At 52.6% G+C, this 24823-nt stretch overlaps 13 non-coding genes across 13 annotated transcripts; all 13 read right to left on the bottom strand.

Annotated features, from left to right (window-relative positions):
* Window positions 1-1613: 1613 nt before the first annotated feature.
* On the bottom strand, window positions 1614-1685 carry TRNAW-CCA (transfer RNA tryptophan (anticodon CCA)). The gene has a single exon. It is a non-coding gene; the product is annotated as a tRNA-Trp (tRNA).
* A 2171-nt stretch (window positions 1686-3856) lies between these two features.
* On the bottom strand, window positions 3857-3928 carry TRNAW-CCA (transfer RNA tryptophan (anticodon CCA)). The gene has a single exon. It is a non-coding gene; the product is annotated as a tRNA-Trp (tRNA).
* A 4415-nt stretch (window positions 3929-8343) lies between these two features.
* On the bottom strand, window positions 8344-8415 carry TRNAW-CCA (transfer RNA tryptophan (anticodon CCA)). Its single transcript has one exon. It is a non-coding gene; the product is annotated as a tRNA-Trp (tRNA).
* A 2155-nt stretch (window positions 8416-10570) lies between these two features.
* On the bottom strand, window positions 10571-10642 carry TRNAW-CCA (transfer RNA tryptophan (anticodon CCA)). The gene has a single exon. It is a non-coding gene; the product is annotated as a tRNA-Trp (tRNA).
* A 253-nt stretch (window positions 10643-10895) lies between these two features.
* On the bottom strand, window positions 10896-10969 carry TRNAN-GUU (transfer RNA asparagine (anticodon GUU)). The gene has a single exon. It is a non-coding gene; the product is annotated as a tRNA-Asn (tRNA).
* Window positions 10970-12814: 1845 nt separating this feature from the next.
* TRNAW-CCA (transfer RNA tryptophan (anticodon CCA)) lies at window positions 12815-12886 on the bottom strand. Its single transcript has one exon. It is a non-coding gene; the product is annotated as a tRNA-Trp (tRNA).
* A 253-nt stretch (window positions 12887-13139) lies between these two features.
* On the bottom strand, window positions 13140-13213 carry TRNAN-GUU (transfer RNA asparagine (anticodon GUU)). Its single transcript has one exon. It is a non-coding gene; the product is annotated as a tRNA-Asn (tRNA).
* Window positions 13214-15383: 2170 nt separating this feature from the next.
* Window positions 15384-15457, bottom strand: TRNAN-GUU (transfer RNA asparagine (anticodon GUU)). Its single transcript has one exon. It is a non-coding gene; the product is annotated as a tRNA-Asn (tRNA).
* A 2153-nt stretch (window positions 15458-17610) lies between these two features.
* TRNAN-GUU (transfer RNA asparagine (anticodon GUU)) lies at window positions 17611-17684 on the bottom strand. Its single transcript has one exon. It is a non-coding gene; the product is annotated as a tRNA-Asn (tRNA).
* Window positions 17685-19529: 1845 nt separating this feature from the next.
* Window positions 19530-19601, bottom strand: TRNAW-CCA (transfer RNA tryptophan (anticodon CCA)). Its single transcript has one exon. It is a non-coding gene; the product is annotated as a tRNA-Trp (tRNA).
* Window positions 19602-19854: 253 nt separating this feature from the next.
* TRNAN-GUU (transfer RNA asparagine (anticodon GUU)) lies at window positions 19855-19928 on the bottom strand. The gene has a single exon. It is a non-coding gene; the product is annotated as a tRNA-Asn (tRNA).
* A 2170-nt stretch (window positions 19929-22098) lies between these two features.
* On the bottom strand, window positions 22099-22172 carry TRNAN-GUU (transfer RNA asparagine (anticodon GUU)). Its single transcript has one exon. It is a non-coding gene; the product is annotated as a tRNA-Asn (tRNA).
* A 1843-nt stretch (window positions 22173-24015) lies between these two features.
* Window positions 24016-24087, bottom strand: TRNAW-CCA (transfer RNA tryptophan (anticodon CCA)). Its single transcript has one exon. It is a non-coding gene; the product is annotated as a tRNA-Trp (tRNA).
* Between the last annotated feature and the right edge of the window lie 736 nt (window positions 24088-24823).

Genomic DNA, 24823 nt, shown 5'->3' with positions numbered 1-24823 from the left:
ACATGAGCAGCTCATTGAGCCCCACTGTGTGTTTTTTGTGGAGATACAACTCTCAGACTAGAGGGAGCAGGCGGGAAGTGGGTGAGACTCACACAGGGTGGGTGGGGCAGTTAAAGGATGTTATCTAATAGTGTAATCGAGGAGTTGGGTTTTTTGTGCACTACACTTTAACCAGCGATTCTTTCTAAAAGGAAATCCCAGGGCAGTACCCGCAATGAGTGGCATCCCCACACCCGAGGTTGCATTGTGGTAGCTGTTCCCTGAGCCCCTAGCCCCTGTCCCCATGTCGCCCTTTCTCCTCGTGTAACTCACCTCAGGTTCGGTGGCTCTGATACTTGCTGCTTCTGCGCGATCATCCCCATGATCTGGGCCTTTGTACGAAATGTCGTGTAAGATGACTTTATTCAGCACGGCGTTTGTCATTTGCTTGGTTGTCCTGTCACTGTTGGATGTTTTCTTGCGCAGACTACTGTCTAATGGTGGGAAGGCCACGAGACACGTGACTTTTCTCTTTCCTTGTTAGCATAGTTTCCTGCCACTGTCTTGTTGTGCTGCCTGCCTGTGAGACACGTGTCTTGCCCATCTCAGCTCCACTGTGGCATGTTAGATATGTCTTTGAGCAGAGTCCCGGTCCCAGAGCTGCTGCCTTCTCTGCACTCTGGCTTGTAAGACTGCAGGCAAAGGCCCTCCCTGGCCCCTCAGCCAGATAGATACATTTACCTGCAGGGCTCAGCTTTGGTGAAAGATATTGGCGAGAGAGAGGAAAGGGGACGGCCCGTGGTGCACCCCCTATTTTGCATAGAACCACAGCCTCCTGGGAGGGCAGAGACATGAGGGTTCTCAGGGAAAGCCCTCCCAGGAGTGTTGAAGGGCAGGACGTGAAACACAGCAATCCCGGAATGGCCTGGTCTAAGATGCCTGTGCAATAGGCCTGGCCCTAGGCTTCCGGGGCTCTTCCTCGGCAGAGGCCCCAGTGGTATGAGCCCGACCAGGGCTGTGCCCGACCAGGGCTGTAGGGCGCGTTGGGAGCTCGTTAGGGACGCAAAAGAGGGCGCAGGGCGCAGAACTCTGCCCGTTTCTCCCCAGGATTTTGGGGAGGACAGGGAATCTGGCCAGGTCAGTGACTAGGCTTTCCCAGAAGGAAAGTCCAGTGACAGTGGCATGTTGTGAAACACAAGATTGCTGGTGGTCTGGAGGGTGCTTTCTGTCAGCCACTTCTCCCAGGAGCAGCCAGAGAGCAGGCTGATGTCGTGCTCTGTCAAGCACAACACTGGCCCCAAACCACTGTCCTTAGCAAAAGCAGAAACATTCATAGTTTCAGTCTCCTGCATCTGATTCCTGCCATCAGCATGTGAACGTTTGGCAGTCCAAGGCTTGCCATGCAAACTTTGTTCATAGGTGTCCCATGCGAATGCATGGGCCTCATCACTACTGTCTACGGCAGGGCTCTCTGCTCAGCCTATGTAAGTGAAGCATTGGTGGTTCAGTGGTAGAATTCTCGCCTGCACGCGGGAGGCCCGGGTTCGATTCTAGGCCAATGCAAAGCGCCCTTCTTTTGGCTTTGCTTTAGAAGTCAGAGATATAGACTTGGTGGGGAAAAAAATGTCAAAGAGTGACCCCGACGTGATTTGAACACGCAACCTTCTGATCTGGAGTCAGACGCGCTACCGTTGCGCCACGAGGTCCCTGTGCATGCAGTTCTCAGCCCCGGATCAAGAAATGCTTCTGTGCCTTTTATTGGCCCTCAGTACGCCTGTGGTTAAAGTAGAAGGCTTGGTGGCCCGTTTCCAGTCCTATTGGTGGAAATGACTAGAGGTGAAGAGATGAGAGAAGATAGAAATGTTGAGATAGAGCATGTCACGCAGGCAAAGCGAGAGCTCTAAGAGCAAAGCCAGACAGCTGTGTTTTAATTCAGGACTTGATGTAGGCAAAAGCATACGCCCCTGGGTGGGCTTGAACCACCAACCTTTCGGTTAACAGCCGAACACGCTAACCGATTGCGCCACAGAGACCAACCACCACAGTGAGCGTGTTGGGACTCAATATATGTTTTTACCTTTGTGCTCCTGCCTGCAGCTCTAAGGTCCTGGCATAAGACAGGTAGGCTTAGACTCCATTGTGACATGTCTTACTTCTCTTAGAAGAAGGTTCTGAGTTGCCAGGCAGCTTATCTTCTGCCGGGCACACTTTCCTTTGCAGGCTTTCAGGTTGTGAATCCAGCACTACTTAGGTGTCCATGTCAGACATGAGCAGCTCATTGAGCCCCACTGTGTGTTTTTTGTGGAGATACAACTCTCAGACTAGAGGGAGCAGGCGGGAAGTGGGTGAGACTCACACAGGGTGGGTGGGGCAGTTAAAGGATGTTATCTAATAGTGTAATCGAGGAGTTGGGTTTTTTGTGCACTACACTTTAACCAGCGATTCTTTCTAAAAGGAAATCCCAGGGCAGTACCCGCAATGAGTGGCATCCCCACACCCGAGGTTGCATTGTGGTAGCTGTTCCCTGAGCCCCTAGCCCCTGTCCCCATGTCGCCCTTTCTCCTCGTGTAACTCACCTCAGGTTCGGTGGCTCTGATACTTGCTGCTTCTGCGCGATCATCCCCATGATCTGGGCCTTTGTACGAAATGTCATGTAAGATGACTTTATTCAGCACGGCGTTTGTCATTTGCTTGGTTGTCCTGTCACTGTTGGATGTTTTCTTGCGCAGACTACTGTCTAATGGTGGGAAGGCCACGAGACACGTGACTTTTCTCTTTCCTTGTTAGCATAGTTTCCTGCCACTGTCTTGTTGTGCTGCCTGCCTGTGAGACACGTGTCTTGCCCATCTCAGCTCCACTGTGGCATGTTAGATATGTCTTTGAGCAGAGTCCCGGTCCCAGAGCTGCTGCCTTCTCTGCACTCTGGCTTGTAAGACTGCAGGCAAAGGCCCTCCCTGGCCCCTCAGCCAGATAGATACATTTACCTGCAGGGCTCAGCTTTGGTGAAAGATATTGGCGAGAGAGAGGAAAGGGGACGGCCCGTGGTGCACCCCCTATTTTGCATAGAACCACAGCCTCCTGGGAGGGCAGAGACATGAGGGTTCTCAGGGAAAGCCCTCCCAGGAGTGTTGAAGGGCAGGACGTGAAACACAGCAATCCCGGAATGGCCTGGTCTAAGATGCCTGTGCAATAGGCCTGGCCCTAGGCTTCCGGGGCTCTTCCTCGGCAGAGGCCCCAGTGGTATGAGCCCGACCAGGGCTGTGCCCGACCAGGGCTGTAGGGCGCGTTGGGAGCTCGTTAGGGACGCGAAAGAGGGCGCAGGGCGCAGAACTCTGCCCGTTTCTCCCCAGGATTTTGGGGAGGACAGGGAATCTGGCCAGGTCAGTGACTAGGCCTTCCCAGAAGGAAAGTCCAGTGACAGTGGCATGTTGTGAAACACAAGATTGCTGGTGGTCTGGAGGGTGCTTTCTGTCAGCCACTTCTCCCGGGAGCAGCCAGAGAGCAGGCTGATGTCGTGCTCTGTCAAGCACAACACTGGCCCCAAACCACTGTCCTTAGCAAAAGCAGAAACATTCATAGTTTCAGTCTCCTGCATCTGATTCCTGCCATCAGCATGTGAACGTTTGGCAGTCCAAGGCTTGCCATGCAAACTTTGTTCATAGGTGTCCCATGCGAATGCATGGGCCTCATCACTACTGTCTACGGCAGGGCTCTCTGCTCAGCCTATGTAAGTGAAGCATTGGTGGTTCAGTGGTAGAATTCTCGCCTGCACGCGGGAGGCCCGGGTTCGATTCTAGGCCAATGCAAAGCGCCCTTCTTTTGGCTTTGCTTTAGAAGTCAGAGATATAGACTTGGTGGGGAAAAAAATGTCAAAGAGTGACCCCGACGTGATTTGAACACGCAACCTTCTGATCTGGAGTCAGACGCGCTACCGTTGCGCCACGAGGTCCCTGTGCATGCAGTTCTTAGCCCCGGATCAAGAAATGCTTCTGTGCCTTTTATTGGCCCTCAGTACGCCTGTGGTTAAAGTAGAAGGCTTGGTGGCCCGTTTCCAGTCCTATTGGTGGAAATGACTAGAGGTGAAGAGATGAGAGAAGATAGAAATGTTGAGATAGAGCATGTCACGCAGGCAAAGCGAGAGCTCTAAGAGCAAAGCCAGACAGCTGTGTTTTAATTCAGGACTTGATGTAGGCAAAAGCATACGTCGCTGGGTGGGCTTGAACCACCAACCTTTCGGTTAACAGCCGAACGCGCTAACCGATTGCGCCACAGAGACCAACCACCGCAGTGAGCGTGTTGGGACTCAATATATGTTTTTACCTTTGTGCTCCTGCCTGCAGCTCTAAGGTCCTGGCATAAGACAGGTAGGCTTAGACTCCATTGTGACATGTCTTACTTCTCTTAGAAGAAGGTTCTGAGTTGCCAGGCAGCTTATCTTCTGCTGGGCACACTTTCCTTTGCAGGCTTTCAGGTTGTGAATCCAGCACTGCTTAGGTGTCCATGTCAGACATGAGCAGCTCATTGAGCCCCACTGTGTGTTTTTTGTGGAGATACAACTCTCAGACTAGAGGGAGCAGGCGGGAAGTGGGTGAGACTCACACAGGGTGGGTGGGGCAGGTAAAGGATGTTATCTAATAGTGTAATCGAGGAGTTGGGTTTTTTGTGCACTACACTTTAACCAGCGATTCTTTCTAAAAGGAAATCCCAGGGCAGTACCCGCAATGAGTGGCATCCCCACACCCGAGGTTGCATTGTGGTAGCTGTTCCCTGAGCCCCTAGCCCCTGTCCCCATGTCGCCCTTTCTCCTCGTGTAACTCACCTCAGGTTCGGTGGCTCTGATACTTGCTGCTTCTGCGCGATCATCCCCATGATCTGGGCCTTTGTACGAAATGTCATGTAAGATGACTTTATTCAGCACGGCGTTTGTCATTTGCTTGGTTGTCCTGTCACTGTTGGATGTTTTCTTGCGCAGACTACTGTCTAATGGTGGGAAGGCCACGAGACACGTGACTTTTCTCTTTCCTTGTTAGCATAGTTTCCTGCCACTGTCTTGGTGTGCTGCCAGCCTGTGAGACACGTGTCTTGCCCATCTCAGCTCCACTGTGGCATGTTAGATATGTCTTTGAGCAGAGTCCCGGTCCCAGAGCTGCTGCCTTCTCTGCACTCTGGCTTGTAAGACTGCAGGCAAAGGCCCTCCCTGGCCCCTCAGCCAGATAGATACATTTACCTGCAGGGCTCAGCTTTGGTGAAAGATATTGGCGAGAGAGAGGAAAGGGGACGGCCCGTGGTGCACCCCCTATTTTGCATAGAACCACAGCCTCCTGGGAGGGGAGAGACATGAGGGTTCTCAGGGAAAGCCCTCCCAGGAGTGTTGAAGGGCAGGACGTGAAACACAGCAATCCCGGAATGGCCTGGTCTAAGATGCCTGTGCAATAGGCCTGGCCCTAGGCTTACGGGGCTCTTCCTCGGCAGAGGCCCCAGTGGTATGAGCCCGACCAGGGCTGTGCCCGACCAGGGCTGTAGGGCGCATTGGGAGCGCGTTAGGGACGCGAAAGAGGGCGCAGGGCGCAGAACTCTGCCCGTTTCTCCCCAGGATTTTGGGGAGGACAGGGAATCTGGCCAGGTCAGTGACTAGGCTTTCCCAGAAGGAAAGTCCAGTGACAGTGGCATGTTGTGAAACACAAGATTGCTGGTGGTCTGGAGGGTGCTTTCTGTCAGCCACTTCTCCCGGGAGCAGCCAGAGAGCAGGCTGATGTCGTGCTCTGTCAAGCACAACACTGGCCCCAAACCACTGTCCTTAGCAAAAGCAGAAACATTCATAGTTTCAGTCTCCTGCATCTGATTCCTGCCATCAGCATGTGAACGTTTGGCAGTCCAAGGCTTGCCATGCAAACTTTGTTCATAGGTGTCCCATGCGAATGCATGGGCCTCATCACTACTGTCTACGGCAGGGCTCTCTGCTCAGCCTATGTAAGTGAAGCATTGGTGGTTCAGTGGTAGAATTCTCGCCTGCCACGCGGGAGTCCCGGGTTCGATTCCCGGCCAATGCAAAGCGCCTTTCTTTTGGCTTTGCTTTAGAAGTCAGAGATATAGACTTAGTGGGCAAAAAAATGTCAAAGAGTGACCCCGACGTGATTTGAACACGCAACCTTGTGATCTGGAGTCAGACGCGCTACCGTTGCGCCACGAGGTCCCTGTGCATGCAGTTCTCAGCCCCGGATCAAGAAATACTTCTGTGCCTTTTATTGGCCCTCAGTACGCCTGTGGTTAAAGTAGAAGGCTTGGTGGCCCGTTTCCAGTCCTATTGGTGGAAATGACTAGAGGTGAAGAGATGAGAGAAGATAGAAATGTTGAGATAGAGCATGTCACGCAGGCAAAGCGAGAGCTCTAAGAGCAAAGCCAGACAGCTGTGTTTTAATTCAGGACTTGATGTAGGCAAAAGCATACGCCCCTGGGTGGGCTTGAACCACCAACCTTTCGGTTAACAGCCGAACGCGCTAACCGATTGCGCCACAGAGACCAACCACCACAGTGAGCGTGTTGGGACTCAATATATGTTTTTACCTTTGTGCTCCTGCCTGCAGCTCTAAGGTCCTGGCATAAGACAGGTAGGCTTAGACTCCATTGTGACATGTCTTACTTCTCTTAGAAGAAGGTTCTGAGTTGCCAGGCAGCTTATCTTCTGCCGGGCACACTTTCCTTTGCAGGCTTTCAGGTTGTGAATCCAGCACTGCTTAGGTGTCCATGTCAGACATGAGCAGCTCATTGAGCCCCACTGTGTGTTTTTTGTGGAGATACAACTCTCAGACTAGAGGGAGCAGGCGGGAAGTGGGTGAGACTCACACAGGGTGGGTGGGGCAGTTAAAGGATGTTATCTAATAGTGTAATCGAGGAGTTGGGTTTTTTGTGCACTACACTTTAACCAGCGATTCTTTCTAAAAGGAAATCCCAGGGCAGTACCCGCAATGAGTGGCATCCCCACACCCGAGGTTGCATTGTGGTAGCTGTTCCCTGAGCCCCTAGCCCCTGTCCCCATGTCGCCCTTTCTCCTCGTGTAACTCACCTCAGGTTCGGTGGCTCTGATACTTGCTGCTTCTGCGCGATCATCCCCATGATCTGGGCCTTTGTACGAAATGTCATGTAAGATGACTTTATTCAGCACGGCGTTTGTCATTTGCTTGGTTGTCCTGTCACTGTTGGATGTTTTCTTGCGCAGACTACTGTCTAATGGTGGGAAGGCCACGAGACACGTGACTTTTCTCTTTCCTTGTTAGCATAGTTTCCTGCCACTGTCTTGTTGTGCTGCCTGCCTGTGAGACACGTGTCTTGCCCATCTCAGCTCCACTGTGGCATGTTAGATATGTCTTTGAGCAGAGTCCCGGTCCCAGAGCTGCTGCCTTCTCTGCACTCTGGCTTGTAAGACTGCAGGCAAAGGCCCTCCCTGGCCCCTCAGCCAGATAGATACATTTACCTGCAGGGCTCAGCTTTGGTGAAAGATATTGGCGAGAGAGAGGAAAGGGGACGGCCCGTGGTGCACCCCCTATTTTGCATAGAACCACAGCCTCCTGGGAGGGCAGAGACATGAGGGTTCTCAGGGAAAGCCCTCCCAGGAGTGTTGAAGGGCAGGACGTGAAACACAGCAATCCCGGAATGGCCTGGTCTAAGATGCCTGTGCAATAGGCCTGGCCCTAGGCTTCCGGGGCTCTTCCTCGGCAGAGGCCCCAGTGGTATGAGCCCGACCAGGGCTGTGCCCGACCAGGGCTGTAGGGCGCGTTGGGAGCTCGTTAGGGACGCAAAAGAGGGCGCAGGGCGCAGAACTCTGCCCGTTTCTCCCCAGGATTTTGGGGAGGACAGGGAATCTGGCCAGGTCAGTGACTAGGCTTTCCCAGAAGGAAAGTCCAGTGACAGTGGCATGTTGTGAAACACAAGATTGCTGGTGGTCTGGAGGGTGCTTTCTGTCAGCCACTTCTCCCAGGAGCAGCCAGAGAGCAGGCTGATGTCGTGCTCTGTCAAGCACAACACTGGCCCCAAACCACTGTCCTTAGCAAAAGCAGAAACATTCATAGTTTCAGTCTCCTGCATCTGATTCCTGCCATCAGCATGTGAACGTTTGGCAGTCCAAGGCTTGCCATGCAAACTTTGTTCATAGGTGTCCCATGCGAATGCATGGGCCTCATCACTACTGTCTACGGCAGGGCTCTCTGCTCAGCCTATGTAAGTGAAGCATTGGTGGTTCAGTGGTAGAATTCTCGCCTGCACGCGGGAGGCCCGGGTTCGATTCTAGGCCAATGCAAAGCGCCCTTCTTTTGGCTTTGCTTTAGAAGTCAGAGATATAGACTTGGTGGGGAAAAAAAAGTCAAAGAGTGACCCCGACGTGATTTGAACACGCAACCTTCTGATCTGGAGTCAGACGCGCTACCGTTGCGCCACGAGGTCCCTGTGCATGCAGTTCTCAGCCCCGGATCAAGAAATGCTTCTGTGCCTTTTATTGGCCCTCAGTACGCCTGTGGTTAAAGTAGAAGGCTTGGTGGCCCGTTTCCAGTCCTATTGGTGGAAATGACTAGAGGTGAAGAGATGAGAGAAGATAGAAATGTTGAGATAGAGCATGTCACGCAGGCAAAGCGAGAGCTCTAAGAGCAAAGCCAGACAGCTGTGTTTTAATTCAGGACTTGATGTAGGCAAAAGCATACGCCCCTGGGTGGGCTTGAACCACCAACCTTTCGGTTAACAGCCGAACACGCTAACCGATTGCGCCACAGAGACCAACCACCGCAGTGAGCGTGTTGGGACTCAATATATGTTTTTACCTTTGTGCTCCTGCCTGCAGCTCTAAGGTCCTGGCATAAGACAGGTAGGCTTAGACTCCATTGTGACATGTCTTACTTCTCTTAGAAGAAGGTTCTGAGTTGCCAGGCAGCTTATCTTCTGCCGGGCACACTTTCCTTTGCAGGCTTTCAGGTTGTGAATCCAGCACTACTTAGGTGTCCATGTCAGACATGAGCAGCTCATTGAGCCCCACTGTGTGTTTTTTGTGGAGATACAACTCTCAGACTAGAGGGAGCAGGCGGGAAGTGGGTGAGACTCACACAGGGTGGGTGGGGCAGTTGAAGGATGTTATCTAATAGTGTAATCGAGGAGTTGGGTTTTTTGTGCACTACACTTTAACCAGCGATTCTTTCTAAAAGGAAATCCCAGGGCAGTACCCGCAATGAGTGGCATCCCCACACCCGAGGTTGCATTGTGGTAGCTGTTCCCTGAGCCCCTAGCCCCTGTCCCCATGTCGCCCTTTCTCCTCGTGTAACTCACCTCAGGTTCGGTGGCTCTGATACTTGCTGCTTCTGCGCGATCATCCCCATGATCTGGGCCTTTGTACGAAATGTCATGTAAGATGACTTTATTCAGCACGGCGTTTGTCATTTGCTTGGTTGTCCTGTCACTGTTGGATGTTTTCTTGCGCAGACTACTGTCTAATGGTGGGAAGGCCACGAGACACGTGACTTTTCTCTTTCCTTGTTAGCATAGTTTCCTGCCACTGTCTTGTTGTGCTGCCTGCCTGTGAGACACGTGTCTTGCCCATCTCAGCTCCACTGTGGCATGTTAGATATGTCTTTGAGCAGAGTCCCGGTCCCAGAGCTGCTGCCTTCTCTGCACTCTGGCTTGTAAGACTGCAGGCAAAGGCCCTCCCTGGCCCCTCAGCCAGATAGATACATTTACCTGCAGGGCTCAGCTTTGGTGAAAGATATTGGCGAGAGAGAGGAAAGGGGACGGCCCGTGGTGCACCCCCTATTTTGCATAGAACCACAGCCTCCTGGGAGGGCAGAGACATGAGGGTTCTCAGGGAAAGCCCTCCCAGGAGTGTTGAAGGGCAGGACGTGAAACACAGCAATCCCGGAATGGCCTGGTCTAAGATGCCTGTGCAATAGGCCTGGCCCTAGGCTTCCGGGGCTCTTCCTCGGCAGAGGCCCCAGTGGTATGAGCCCGACCAGGGCTGTAGGGCGCGTTGGGAGCTCGTTAGGGACGCGAAAGAGGGCGCAGGGCGCAGAACTCTGCCCGTTTCTCCCCAGGATTTTGGGGAGGACAGGGAATCTGGCCAGGTCAGTGACTAGGCCTTCCCAGAAGGAAAGTCCAGTGACAGTGGCATGTTGTGAAACACAAGATTGCTGGTGGTCTGGAGGGTGCTTTCTGTCAGCCACTTCTCCCGGGAGCAGCCAGAGAGCAGGCTGATGTCGTGCTCTGTCAAGCACAACACTGGCCCCAAACCACTGTCCTTAGCAAAAGCAGAAACATTCATAGTTTCAGTCTCCTGCATCTGATTCCTGCCATCAGCATGTGAACGTTTGGCAGTCCAAGGCTTGCCATGCAAACTTTGTTCATAGGTGTCCCATGCGAATGCATGGGCCTCATCACTACTGTCTACGGCAGGGCTCTCTGCTCAGCCTATGTAAGTGAAGCATTGGTGGTTCAGTGGTAGAATTCTCGCCTGCACGCGGGAGGCCCGGGTTCGATTCTAGGCCAATGCAAAGCGCCCTTCTTTTGGCTTTGCTTTAGAAGTCAGAGATATAGACTTGGTGGGGAAAAAAATGTCAAAGAGTGACCCCGACGTGATTTGAACACGCAACCTTCTGATCTGGAGTCAGACGCGCTACCGTTGCGCCACGAGGTCCCTGTGCATGCAGTTCTTAGCCCCGGATCAAGAAATGCTTCTGTGCCTTTTATTGGCCCTCAGTACGCCTGTGGTTAAAGTAGAAGGCTTGGTGGCCCGTTTCCAGTCCTATTGGTGGAAATGACTAGAGGTGAAGAGATGAGAGAAGATAGAAATGTTGAGATAGAGCATGTCACGCAGGCAAAGCGAGAGCTCTAAGAGCAAAGCCAGACAGCTGTGTTTTAATTCAGGACTTGATGTAGGCAAAAGCATACGTCCCTGGGTGGGCTTGAACCACCAACCTTTCGGTTAACAGCCGAACGCGCTAACCGATTGCGCCACAGAGACCAACCACCGCAGTGAGCGTGTTGGGACTCAATATATGTTTTTACCTTTGTGCTCCTGCCTGCAGCTCTAAGGTCCTGGCATAAGACAGGTAGGCTTAGACTCCATTGTGACATGTCTTACTTCTCTTAGAAGAAGGTTCTGAGTTGCCAGGCAGCTTATCTTCTGCTGGGCACACTTTCCTTTGCAGGCTTTCAGGTTGTGAATCCAGCACTGCTTAGGTGTCCATGTCAGACATGAGCAGCTCATTGAGCCCCACTGTGTGTTTTTTGTGGAGATACAACTCTCAGACTAGAGGGAGCAGGCGGGAAGTGGGTGAGACTCACACAGGGTGGGTGGGGCAGTTAAAGGATGTTATCTAATAGTGTAATCGAGGAGTTGGGTTTTTTGTGCACTACACTTTAACCAGCGATTCTTTCTAAAAGGAAATCCCAGGGCAGTACCCGCAATGAGTGGCATCCCCACACCCGAGGTTGCATTGTGGTAGCTGTTCCCTGAGCCCCTAGCCCCTGTCCCCATGTCGCCCTTTCTCCTCGTGTAACTCACCTCAGGTTCGGTGGCTCTGATACTTGCTGCTTCTGCGCGATCATCCCCATGATCTGGGCCTTTGTACGAAATGTCATGTAAGATGACTTTATTCAGCACGGCGTTTGTCATTTGCTTGGTTGTCCTGTCACTGTTGGATGTTTTCTTGCGCAGACTACTGTCTAATGGTGGGAAGGCCACGAGACACGTGACTTTTCTCTTTCCTTGTTAGCATAGTTTCCTGCCACTGTCTTGGTGTGCTGCCAGCCTGTGAGACACGTGTCTTGCCCATCTCAGCTCCACTGTGGCATGTTAGATATGTCTTTGAGCAGAGTCCCGGTCCCAGAGCTGCTGCCTTCTCTGCACTCTGGCTTGTAAGACTGCAGGCAAAGGCCCTCCCTGGCCCCTCAGCCAGATAGATACATTTACCTGCAGGGCTCAGCTTTGGTGAAAGATATTGGCGAGAGAGAGGAAAGGGGACGGCCCGTGGTGCACCCCCTATTTTGCATAGAACCACAGCCTCCTGGGAGGGGAGAGACATGAGGGTTCTCAGGGAAAGCCCTCCCAGGAGTGTTGAAGGGCAGGACGTGAAACACAGCAATCCCGGAATGGCCTGGTCTAAGATGCCTGTGCAATAGGCCTGGCCCTAGGCTTACGGGGCTCTTCCTCGGCAGAGGCCCCAGTGGTATGAGCCCGACCAGGGCTGTGCCCGACCAGGGCTGTAGGGCGCATTGGGAGCGCGTTAGGGACGCGAAAGAGGGCGCAGGGCGCAGAACTCTGCCCGTTTCTCCCCAGGATTTTGGGGAGGACAGGGAATCTGGCCAGGTCAGTGACTAGGCTTTCCGAGAAGGAAAGTCCAGTGACAGTGGCATGTTGTGAAACACATGATTGCTGGTGGTCTGGAGGGTGCTTTCTGTCAGCCACTTCTCCCGGGAGCAGCCAGAGAGCAGGCTGATGTCGTGCTCTGTCAAGCACAACACTGGCCCCAAACCACTGTCCTTAGCAAAAGCAGAAACATTCATAGTTTCAGTCTCCTGCATCTGATTCCTGCCATCAGCATGTGAACCTTTGGCAGTCCAAGGCTTGCCATGCAAACTTTGTTCATAGGTGTCCCATGCGAATGCATGGGCCTCATCACTACTGTCTACGGCAGGGCTCTCTGCTCAGCCTATGTAAGTGAAGCATTGGTGGTTCAGTGGTACAATTCTCACCTGCCACGCGGAAGGCCCGGGTTCGATTCCCGGCCAATGCAAAGCGCCCTTCTTTTGGCTTTGCTTTAGAAGTCAGAGATATAGACTTGGTGGGCAAAAAAATTTCAAAGAGTGACCCCGACGTGATTTGAACACGCAACCTTCTGATCTGGAGTCAGACGCGCTACCGTTGCGCCACGAGGTCCCTGTGCACGCAGTTCTCAGCCCCGGATCAAGAAATGCTTCTGTGCCTTTTATTGGCCCTCAGTACGCCTGTGGTTAAAGTAGAAGGCTTGGTGGCCCGTTTCCAGTCCTATTGGTGGAAATGACTAGAGGTGAAGAGATGAGAGAAGATAGAAATGTTGAGATAGAGCATGTCACGCAGGCAAAGCGAGAGCTCTAAGAGCAAAGCCAGACAGCTGTGTTTGAATTCAGGACTTGATGTAGGCAAAAGCATACGTCCCTGGGTGGGCTTGAACCACCAACCTTTCGGTTAACAGCCGAACGCGCTAACCGATTGCGCCACAGAGACCAACCACCGCAGTGAGAGTGTTGGGACTCAATATATGTTTTTACCTTTGTGCTCCTGCCTGCAGCTCTAAGGTCCTGGCATAAGACAGGTAGGCTTAGACTCCATTGTGATATGTCTTACTTCTCTTAGAAGAAGGTTCTGAGTTGCCAGGCAGCTTATCTTCTGCCGGGCACACTTTCCTTTGCAGGCTTTCAGGTTGTGAATCCAGCACTGCTTAGGTGTCCATGTCAGACATGAGCAGCTCATTGAGCCCCACTGTGTGTTTTTTGTGGAGATACAACTCTCAGACTAGAGGGAGCAGGCGGGAAGTGGGTGAGACTCACACAGGGTGGGTGGGGCAGTTAAAGGATGTTATCTAATAGTGTAATCGAGGAGTTGGGTTTTTTGTGCACTACACTTTAACCAGCGATTCTTTCTAAAAGGAAATCCCAGGGCAGTACCCGCAATGAGTGGCATCCCCACACCCGAGGTTGCATTGTGGTAGCTGTTCCCTGAGCCCATAGCCCCTGTCCCCATGTCGCCCTTTCTCCTCGTGTAACTCACCTCAGGTTCGGTGGCTCTGATACTTGCTGCTTCTGCGCGATCATCCCCATGATCTGGGCCTTTGTACGAAATGTCATGTAAGATGACTTTATTCAGCACGGCGTTTGTCATTTGCTTGGTTGTCCTGTCACTGTTGGATGTTTTCTTGCGCAGACTACTGTCTAATGGTGGGAAGGCCACGAGACACGTGACTTTTCTCTTTCCTTGTTAGCATAGTTTCCTGCCACTGTCTTGTTGTGCTGCCTGCCTGTGAGACATGTGTCTTGCCCATCTCAGCTCCACTGTGGCATGTTAGATATGTCTTTGAGCAGAGTCCCGGTCCCAGAGCTGCTGCCTTCTCTGCACTCTGGCTTGTAAGACTGCAGGCAAAGGCCCTCCCTGGCCCCTCAGCCAGATAGATACATTTACCTGCAGGGCTCAGCTTTGGTGAAAGATATTGGCGAGAGAGAGGAAAGGGGACGGCCCGTGGTGCACCCCCTATTTTGCATAGAACCACAGCCTCCTGGGAGGGCAGAGACATGAGGGTTCTCAGGGAAAGCCCTCCCAGGAGTGTTGAAGGGCAGGACGTGAAACACAGCAATCCCGGAATGGCCTTGTCTAAGATGCCTGTGCAATAGGCCTGGCCCTAGGCTTCCGGGGCTCTTCCTCGGCAGAGGCCCCAGTGGTATGAGCCCGACCAGGGCTGTGCCCGACCAGGGCTGTAGGGCACATTGGGAGCGCGTTAGGGACGCGAAAGAGGGCGCAGGGCGCAGAACTCTGCCCGTTTCTCCCCAGGATTTTGGGGAGGACAGGGAATCTGGCCAGGTCAGTGACTAGGCTTTCCCAGAAGGAAAGTCCAGTGACAGTGGCATGTTGTGAAACACAAGATTGCTGGTGGTCTGGAGGGTGCTTTCTGTCAGCCACTTCTCCCGGGAGCAGCCAGAGAGCAGGCTGATGTCGTGCTCTGTCAAGCACAACACTGGCCCCAAACCACTGTCCTTAGCAAAAGCAGAAACATTCATAGTTTCAGTCTCCTGCATCTGATTCCTGCCATCAGCATGTGAACGTTTGGCAGTCCAAGGCTTGCCATGCAAACTTTGTTCATAGGTGTCCCATGCGAATGCATTGGCCTCATCACTACTGTCTACGGCAGGGCTCTCTGCTCAGCCTATGTAAGTGAAGCATTGGTGGTTCAGTGGTAGAGTTCTCGCCTGCCACGCGGGAGGCCCGGGTTCGATTCCAGGCCAATGCAAAGCACCCTTCTTTTGGCTTTGCTTTAGAAGTCAGAGATATAAACTTGGTGGGCAAAAAAATGTCAAAGAGTGACCCCGACGTGATTTGAACACGCAACCCTCTGATCTGGAATCAGACGCGCTACCGTTGCGCCACGAGGTCCCTGTGCATGCAGTTCTCAGCCCCGGATCAAGAAATGCTTCTGTGCCTTTTATTGGCCCTCAGTACGCCTGTGGTTAAAGTAGAAGGCTTGGTGGCCCGTTTCCAGTCCTATTGGTGGAAATGACTAGAGGTGAAGAGATGAGAGAAGATAGAAATGTTGAGATAGAGCATGTCACGCAGGCAAAGCGAGAGCTCTAAGAGCAAAGCCAGACAGCTGTGTTTTAATTCAGGACTTGATGTAGGCAAAAGCATACGTCCCTGGGTGGGCTTGAACCACCAACCTTTCGGTTAACAGCCGAACGCGCTAACCGATTGCGCCACAGAGACCAACCACCGCAGTGAGCGTGTTGGGACTCAATATATGTTTTTACCTTTGTGCTCCTGCCTGCAGCTCTAAGGTCCTGGCATAAGACAGGTAGGCTTAGACTCCATTGTGACATGTCTTACTTCTCTTAGAAGAAGGTTCTGAGTTGCCAGGCAGCTTATCTTCTGCCGGGCACACTTTCCTTTGCAGGCTTTCAGGTTGTGAATCCAGCACTGCTTAGGTGTCCATGTCAGACATGAGCAGCTCATTGAGCCCCACTGTGTGTTTTTTGTGGAGATACAACTCTCAGATTAGAGGGAGCAGGCGGGAAGTGGGTGAGACTCACACAGGGTGGGTGGGGCAGTTAAAGGATGTTATCTAATAGTGTAATCGAGGAGTTGGGTTTTTTGTGCACTACACTTTAACCAGCGATTCTTTCTAAAAGGAAATCCCAGGGCAGTACCCGCAATGAGTGGCATCCCCACACCCGAGGTTGCATTGTGGTAGCTGTTCCCTGAGCCCCTAGCCCCTGTCCCCATGTCGCCCTTTCTCCTCGTGTAACTCACCTCAGGTTCGGTGGCTCTGATACTTGCTGCTTCTGCGCGATCATCCCCATGATCTGGGCCTTTGTACGAAATGTCATGTAAGATGACTTTATTCAGCACGGCGTTTGTCATTTGCTTGGTTGTCCTGTCACTGTTGGATGTTTTCTTGCGCAGACTACTGTCTAATGGTGGGAAGGCCACGAGACACGTGACTTTTCTCTTTCCTTGTTAGCATAGTTTCCTGCCACTGTCTTGTTGTGCTGCCTGCCTGTGAGACACGTGTCTTGCCCATCTCAGCTCCACTGTGGCATGTTAGATATGTCTTTGAGCAGAGTCCCGGTCCCAGAGCTGCTGCCTTCTCTGCACTCTGGCTTGTAAGACTGCAGGCAAAGGCCCTCCCTGGCCCCTCAGCCAGATAGATACATTTACCTGCAGGGCTCAGCTTTGGTGAAAGATATTGGCGAGAGAGAGGAAAGGGGACGGCCCGTGGTGCACCCCCTATTTTGCATAGAACCACAGCCTCCTGGGAGGGCAGAGACATGAGGGTTCTCAGGGAAAGCCCTCCCAGGAGTGTTGAAGGGCAGGACGTGAAACACAGCAATCCCGGAATGGCCTGGTCTAAGATGCCTGTGCAATAGGCCTGGCCCTAGGCTTCCGGGGCTCTTCCTCGGCAGAGGCCCCAGTGGTATGAGCCCGACCAGGGCTGTAGGGCGCGTTGGGAGCTCGTTAGGGACGCGAAAGAGGGCGCAGGGCGCAGAACTCTGCCCGTTTCTCCCCAGGATTTTGGGGAGGACAGGGAATCTGGCCAGGTCAGTGACTAGGCCTTCCCAGAAGGAAAGTCCAGTGACAGTGGCATGTTGTGAAACACAAGATTGCTGGTGGTCTGGAGGGTGCTTTCTGTCAGCCACTTCTCCCGGGAGCAGCCAGAGAGCAGGCTGATGTCGTGCTCTGTCAAGCACAACACTGGCCCCAAACCACTGTCCTTAGCAAAAGCAGAAACATTCATAGTTTCAGTCTCCTGCATCTGATTCCTGCCATCAGCATGTGAACGTTTGGCAGTCCAAGGCTTGCCATGCAAACTTTGTTCATAGGTGTCCCATGCGAATGCATGGGCCTCATCACTACTGTCTACGGCAGGGCTCTCTGCTCAGCCTATGTAAGTGAAGCATTGGTGGTTCAGTGGTAGAATTCTCGCCTGCACGCGGGAGGCCCGGGTTCGATTCTAGGCCAATGCAAAGCGCCCTTCTTTTGGCTTTGCTTTAGAAGTCAGAGATATAGACTTGGTGGGGAAAAAAATGTCAAAGAGTGACCCCGACGTGATTTGAACACGCAACCTTCTGATCTGGAGTCAGACGCGCTACCGTTGCACCACGAGGTCCCTGTGCATGCAGTTCTTAGCCCCGGATCAAGAAATGCTTCTGTGCCTTTTATTGGCCCTCAGTACGCCTGTGGTTAAAGTAGAAGGCTTGGTGGCCCGTTTCCAGTCCTATTGGTGGAAATGACTAGAGGTGAAGAGATGAGAGAAGATAGAAATGTTGAGATAGAGCATGTCACGCAGGCAAAGCGAGAGCTCTAAGAGCAAAGCCAGACAGCTGTGTTTTAATTCAGGACTTGATGTAGGCAAAAGCATACGTCCCTGGGTGGGCTTGAACCACCAACCTTTCGGTTAACAGCCGAACGCGCTAACCGATTGCGCCACAGAGACCAACCACCGCAGTGAGCGTGTTGGGACTCAATATATGTTTTTACCTTTGTGCTCCTGCCTGCAGCTCTAAGGTCCTGGCATAAGACAGGTAGGCTTAGACTCCATTGTGACATGTCTTACTTCTCTTAGAAGAAGGTTCTGAGTTGCCAGGCAGCTTATCTTCTGCTGGGCACACTTTCCTTTGCAGGCTTTCAGGTTGTGAATCCAGCACTGCTTAGGTGTCCATGTCAGACATGAGCAGCTCATTGAGCCCCACTGTGTGTTTTTTGTGGAGATACAACTCTCAGACTAGAGGGAGCAGGCGGGAAGTGGGTGAGACTCACACAGGGTGGGTGGGGCAGTTAAAGGATGTTATCTAATAGTGTAATCGAGGAGTTGGGTTTTTTGTGCACTACACTTTAACCAGCGATTCTTTCTAAAAGGAAATCCCAGGGCAGTACCCGCAATGAGTGGCATCCCCACACCCGAGGTTGCATTGTGGTAGCTGTTCCCTGAGCCCCTAGCCCCTGTCCCCATGTCGCCCTTTCTCCTCGTGTAACTCACCTCAGGTTCGGTGGCTCTGATACTTGCTGCTTCTGCGCGATCATCCCCATGATCTGGGCCTTTGTACGAAATGTCATGTAAGATGACTTTATTCAGCACGGCGTTTGTCATTTGCTTGGTTGTCCTGTCACTGTTGGATGTTTTCTTGCGCAGACTACTGTCTAATGGTGGGAAGGCCACGAGACACGTGACTTTTCTCTTTCCTTGTTAGCATAGTTTCCTGCCACTGTCTTGGTGTGCTGCCAGCCTGTGAGACACGTGTCTTGCCCATCTCAGCTCCACTGTGGCATGTTAGATATGTCTTTGAGCAGAGTCCCGGTCCCAGAGCTGCTGCCTTCTCTGCACTCTGGCTTGTAAGACTGCAGGCAAAGGCCCTCCCTGGCCCCTCAGCCAGATAGATACATTTACCTGCAGGGCTCAGCTTTGGTGAAAGATATTGGCGAGAGAGAGGAAAGGGGACGGCCCGTGGTGCACCCCCTATTTTGCATAGAACCACAGCCTCCTGGGAGGGGAGAGACATGAGGGTTCTCAGGGAAAGCCCTCCCAGGAGTGTTGAAGGGCAGGACGTGAAACACAGCAATCCCGGAATGGCCTGGTCTAAGATGCCTGTGCAATAGGCCTGGCCCTAGGCTTACGGGGCTCTTCCTCGGCAGAGGCCCCAGTGGTATGAGCCCGACCAGGGCTGTGCCCGACCAGGGCTGTAGGGCGCATTGGGAGCGCGTTAGGGACGCGAAAGAGGGCGCAGGGCGCAGAACTCTGCCCGTTTCTCCCCAGGATTTTGGGGAGGACAGGGAATCTGGCCAGGTCAGTGACTAGGCTTTCCGAGAAGGAAAGTCCAGTGACAGTGGCATGTTGTGAAACACATGATTGCTGGTGGTCTGGAGGGTGCTTTCTGTCAGCCACTTCTCCCGGGAGCAGCCAGAGAGCAGGCTGATGTCGTGCTCTGTCAAGCACAACACTGGCCCCAAACCACTGTCCTTAGCAAAAGCAGAAACATTCATAGTTTCAGTCTCCTGCATCTGATTCCTGCCATCAGCATGTGAACGTTTGGCAGTCCAAGGCTTGCCATGCAAACTTTGTTCATAGGTGTCCCATGCAAATGCATGGGCCTCATCACTACTGTCTACGGCAGGGCTCTCTGCTCAGCCTATGTAAGTGAAGCATTGGTGGTTCAGTGGTACAATTCTCACCTGCCACGCGGAAGGCCCGGGTTCGATTCCCGGCCAATGCAAAGCGCCCTTCTTTTGGCTTTGCTTTAGAAGTCAGAGATATAGACTTGGTGGGCAAAAAAATTTCAAAGAGTGACCCCGACGTGATTTGAACACGCAACCTTCTGATCTGGAGTCAGACGCGCTACCGTTGCGCCACGAGGTCCCTGTGCACGCAGTTCTCAGCCCCGGATCAAGAAATGCTTCTGTGCCTTTTATTGGCCCTCAGTACGCCTGTGGTTAAAGTAGAAGGCTTGGTGGCCCGTTTCCAGTCCTATTGGTGGAAATGACTAGAGGTGAAGAGATGAGAGAAGATAGAAATGTTGAGATAGAGCATGTCACGCAGGCAAAGCGAGAGCTCTAAGAGCAAAGCCAGACAGCTGTGTTTGAATTCAGGACTTGATGTAGGCAAAAGCATACGTCCCTGGGTGGGCTTGAACCACCAACCTTTCGGTTAACAGCCGAACGCGCTAACCGATTGCGCCACAGAGACCAACCACCGCAGTGAGAGTGTTGGGACTCAATATATGTTTTTACCTTTGTGCTCCTGCCTGCAGCTCTAAGGTCCTGGCATAAGACAGGTAGGCTTAGACTCCATTGTGACATGTCTTACTTCTCTTAGAAGAAGGTTCTGAGTTGCCAGGCAGCTTATCTTCTGCCGGGCACACTTTCCTTTGCAGGCTTTCAGGTTGTGAATCCAGCACTGCTTAGGTGTCCATGTCAGACATGAGCAGCTCATTGAGCCCCACTGTGTGTTTTTTGTGGAGATACAACTCTCAGACTAGAGGGAGCAGGCGGGAAGTGGGTGAGACTCACACAGGGTGGGTGGGGCAGTTAAAGGATGTTATCTAATAGTGTAATCGAGGAGTTGGGTTTTTTGTGCACTACACTTTAACCAGCGATTCTTTCTAAAAGGAAATCCCAGGGCAGTACCCGCAATGAGTGGCATCCCCACACCCGAGGTTGCATTGTGGTAGCTGTTCCCTGAGCCCATAGCCCCTGTCCCCATGTCGCCCTTTCTCCTCGTGTAACTCACCTCAGGTTCGGTGGCTCTGATACTTGCTGCTTCTGCGCGATCATCCCCATGATCTGGGCCTTTGTACGAAATGTCATGTAAGATGACTTTATTCAGCACGGCGTTTGTCATTTGCTTGGTTGTCCTGTCACTGTTGGATGTTTTCTTGCGCAGACTACTGTCTAATGGTGGGAAGGCCACGAGACACGTGACTTTTCTCTTTCCTTGTTAGCATAGTTTCCTGCCACTGTCTTGTTGTGCTGCCTGCCTGTGAGACATGTGTCTTGCCCATCTCAGCTCCACTGTGGCATGTTAGATATGTCTTTGAGCAGAGTCCCGGTCCCAGAGCTGCTGCCTTCTCTGCACTCTGGCTTGTAAGACTGCAGGCAAAGGCCCTCCCTGGCCCCTCAGCCAGATAGATACATTTACCTGCAGGGCTCAGCTTTGGTGAAAGATATTGGCGAGAGAGAGGAAAGGGGACGGCCCGTGGTGCACCCCCTATTTTGCATAGAACCACAGCCTCCTGGGAGGGCAGAGACATGAGGGTTCTCAGGGAAAGCCCTCCCAGGAGTGTTGAAGGGCAGGACGTGAAACACAGCAATCCCGGAATGGCCTTGTCTAAGATGCCTGTGCAATAGGCCTGGCCCTAGGCTTCCGGGGCTCTTCCTCGGCAGAGGCCCCAGTGGTATGAGCCCGACCAGGGCTGTGCCCGACCAGGGCTGTAGGGCACATTGGGAGCGCGTTAGGGACGCGAAAGAGGGCGCAGGGCGCAGAACTCTGCCCGTTTCTCCCCAGGATTTTGGGGAGGACAGGGAATCTGGCCAGGTCAGTGACTAGGCTTTCCCAGAAGGAAAGTCCAGTGACAGTGGCATGTTGTGAAACACAAGATTGCTGGTGGTCTGGAGGGTGCTTTCTGTCAGCCACTTCTCCCGGGAGCAGCCAGAGAGCAGGCTGATGTCGTGCTCTGTCAAGCACAACACTGGCCCCAAACCACTGTCCTTAGCAAAAGCAGAAACATTCATAGTTTCAGTCTCCTGCATCTGATTCCTGCCATCAGCATGTGAACGTTTGGCAGTCCAAGGCTTGCCATGCAAACTTTGTTCATAGGTGTCCCATGCGAATGCATTGGCCTCATCACTACTGTCTACGGCAGGGCTCTCTGCTCAGCCTATGTAAGTGAAGCATTGGTGGTTCAGTGGTAGAGTTCTCGCCTGCCACGCGGGAGGCCCGGGTTCGATTCCAGGCCAATGCAAAGCACCCTTCTTTTGGCTTTGCTTTAGAAGTCAGAGATATAAACTTGGTGGGCAAAAAAATGTCAAAGAGTGACCCCGACGTGATTTGAACACGCAACCCTCTGATCTGGAATCAGACGCGCTACCGTTGCGCCACGAGGTCCCTGTGCATGCAGTTCTCAGCCCCGGATCAAGAAATGCTTCTGTGCCTTTTATTGGCCCTCAGTACGCCTGTGGTTAAAGTAGAAGGCTTGGTGGCCCGTTTCCAGTCCTATTGGTGGAAATGACTAGAGGTGAAGAGATGAGAGAAGATAGAAATGTTGAGATAGAGCATGTCACGCAGGCAAAGCGAGAGCTCTAAGAGCAAAGCCAGACAGCTGTGTTTTAATTCAGGACTTGATGTAGGCAAAAGCATACGTCCCTGGGTGGGCTTGAACCACCAACCTTTCGGTTAACAGCCGAACGCGCTAACCGATTGCGCCACAGAGACCAACCACCGCAGTGAGCGTGTTGGGACTCAATATATGTTTTTACCTTTGTGCTCCTGCCTGCAGCTCTAAGGTCCTGGCATAAGACAGGTAGGCTTAGACTCCATTGTGACATGTCTTACTTCTCTTAGAAGAAGGTTCTGAGTTGCCAGGCAGCTTATCTTCTGCCGGGCACACTTTCCTTTGCAGGCTTTCAGGTTGTGAATCCAGCACTGCTTAGGTGTCCATGTCAGACATGAGCAGCTCATTGAGCCCCACTGTGTGTTTTTTGTGGAGATACAACTCTCAGATTAGAGGGAGCAGGCGGGAAGTGGGTGAGACTCACACAGGGTGGGTGGGGCAGTTAAAGGATGTTATCTAATAGTGTAATCGAGGAGTTGGGTTTTTTGTGCACTACACTTTAACCAGCGATTCTTTCTAAAAGGAAATCCCAGGGCAGTACCCGCAATGAGTGGCATCCCCACACCCGAGGTTGCATTGTGGTAGCTGTTCCCTGAGCCCCTAGCCCCTGTCCCCATGTCGCCCTTTCTCCTCGTGTAACTCACCTGAGGTTCGGTGGCTCTGATACTTGCTGCATCTGCGCGATCATCCCCATGATCTGGGCCTTTGTACGAAATGTCATGTAAGATGACTTTATTCAGCACGGCGTTTGTCATTTGCTTGGTTGTCCTGTCACTGTTGGATGTTTTCTTGCGCAGACTACTGTCTAATGGTGGGAAGGCCACGAGACACGTGACTTTTCTCTTTCCTTGTTAGCATAGTTTCCTGCCACTGTCTTGGTGTGCTGCCAGCCTGTGAGACACGTGTCTTGCCCATCTCAGCTCCACTGTGGCATGTTAGATATGTCTTTGAGCAGAGTCCCGGTCCCAGAGCTGCTGCCTTCTCTGCACTCTGGCTTGTAAGACTGCAGGCAAAGGCCCTCCCTGGCCCCTCAGCCAGATAGATACATTTACCTGCAGGGCTCAGCTTTGGTGAAAGATATTGGCGAGAGAGAGGAAAGGGGACGGCCCGTGGTGCACCCCCTATTTTGCATAGAACCACAGCCTCCTGGGAAGGCAGAGACATGAGGGTTCTCAGGGAAAGTCCTCCCAGGAGTGTTGAAGGGCAGGACGTGAAACACAGCAATCCCGGAATGGCCTGGTCTAAGATGCCTGTGCAATAGGCCTGGCCCTAGGCTTCCGGGGCTCTTCCTCGGCAGAGGCCCCAGTGGTATGAGCCCGACCAGGGCTGTGCCCGACCAGGGCTGTAGGGCGCGTTGGGAGCGCGTTAGGGACGCGAAAGAGGGCGCAGGGCGCAGAACTCTGCCCGTTTCTCCCCAGGATTTTGGGGAGGACAGGGAATCTGGCCAGGTCAGTGACTAGGCTTTCCCAGAAGGAAAGTCCAGTGACAGTGGCATGTTGTGAAACACAAGATTGCTGGTGGTCTGGAGGGTGCTTTCTGTCAGCCACTTCTCCCGGGAGCAGCCAGAGAGCAGGCTGATGTCGTGCTCTGTCAAGCACAACACTGGCCCCAAACCACTGTCCTTAGCAAAAGCAGAAACATTCATAGTTTCAGTCTCCTGCATCTGATTCCTGCCATCAGCATGTGAACGTTTGGCAGTCCAAGGCTTGCCATGCAAACTTTGTTCATAGGTGTCCCATGCGAATGCATGGGCCTCATCACTACTGTCTACGGCAGGGCTCTCTGCTCAGCCTATGTAAGTGAAGCATTGGTGGTTCAGTGGTAGAATTCTCGCCTGCCACGCGGAAGGCCCGGGTTCGATTCCCGGCCAATGCAAAGCGCCCTTCTTTTGGCTTTGCTTTAGAAGTCAGATATAGACTTGGTGGGCAAAAAAATGTCAAAGAGTGACCCCGACGTGATTTGAACACGCAACCTTCTGATCTGGAGTCAGACGCGCTACCGTTGCGCCACGAGGTCCCTGTGCATGCAGTTCTCAGCCCCGGATCAAGAAATGCTTCTGTGCCTTTTATGGCCCTCAGTACGCCTGTGGTTAAAGTAGAAGGCTTGGTGGCCCGTTTCCAGTCCTATTGGTGGAAATGACTAGAGGTGAAGAGATGAGAGAAGATAGAAATGTTGAGATAGAGCATGTCACGCAGGCAAAGCGAGAGCTCTAAGAGCAAAGCCAGACAGCTGTGTTTTAATTCAGGACTTGATGTAGGCAAAAGCATACGTCCCTGGGTGGGCTTGAACCACCAACCTTTCGGTTAACAGCTGAACGTGCTAACCGATTGCCCCACAGAGACCAACCACAATGTGAGCGTGTTGGGACTCAATATATGTTTCTACCTTTGTGCTCCTGCCTGCAGCTCTAAGGTCCTGGCATAAGACAGGTAGGCTTAGACTCCATTGTGACATGTCTTACTTCTCTTAGAAGAAGGTTCTGAGTTGCCAGGCAGCTTATCTTCTGCCGGGCACACTTTCCTTTGCAGGCTTTCAGGTTGTGAATCCAGCACTGCTTAGGTGTCCATGTCAGACATGAGCAGCTCATTGAGCCCCACTGTGTGTTTTTTGTGGAGATACAACTCTCAGACTAGAGGGAGCAGGCGGGAAGTGGGTGAGACTCACACAGGGTGGGTGGGGCAGTTAGAGGATGTTATCTAATAGTGTAATCGAGGAGTTGGGTTTTTTGTGCACTACACTTTAACCAGCGATT

Source organism: Pleurodeles waltl, chromosome 4_1 (genome assembly GCF_031143425.1).
Source record: "Pleurodeles waltl isolate 20211129_DDA chromosome 4_1, aPleWal1.hap1.20221129, whole genome shotgun sequence".
Lineage (NCBI taxonomy): Eukaryota > Metazoa > Chordata > Amphibia > Caudata > Salamandridae > Pleurodeles > Pleurodeles waltl.
The sequence above is the reverse complement of the archived record's forward strand: the minus strand, read 5'-3'. Positions and strand labels throughout refer to the sequence as shown.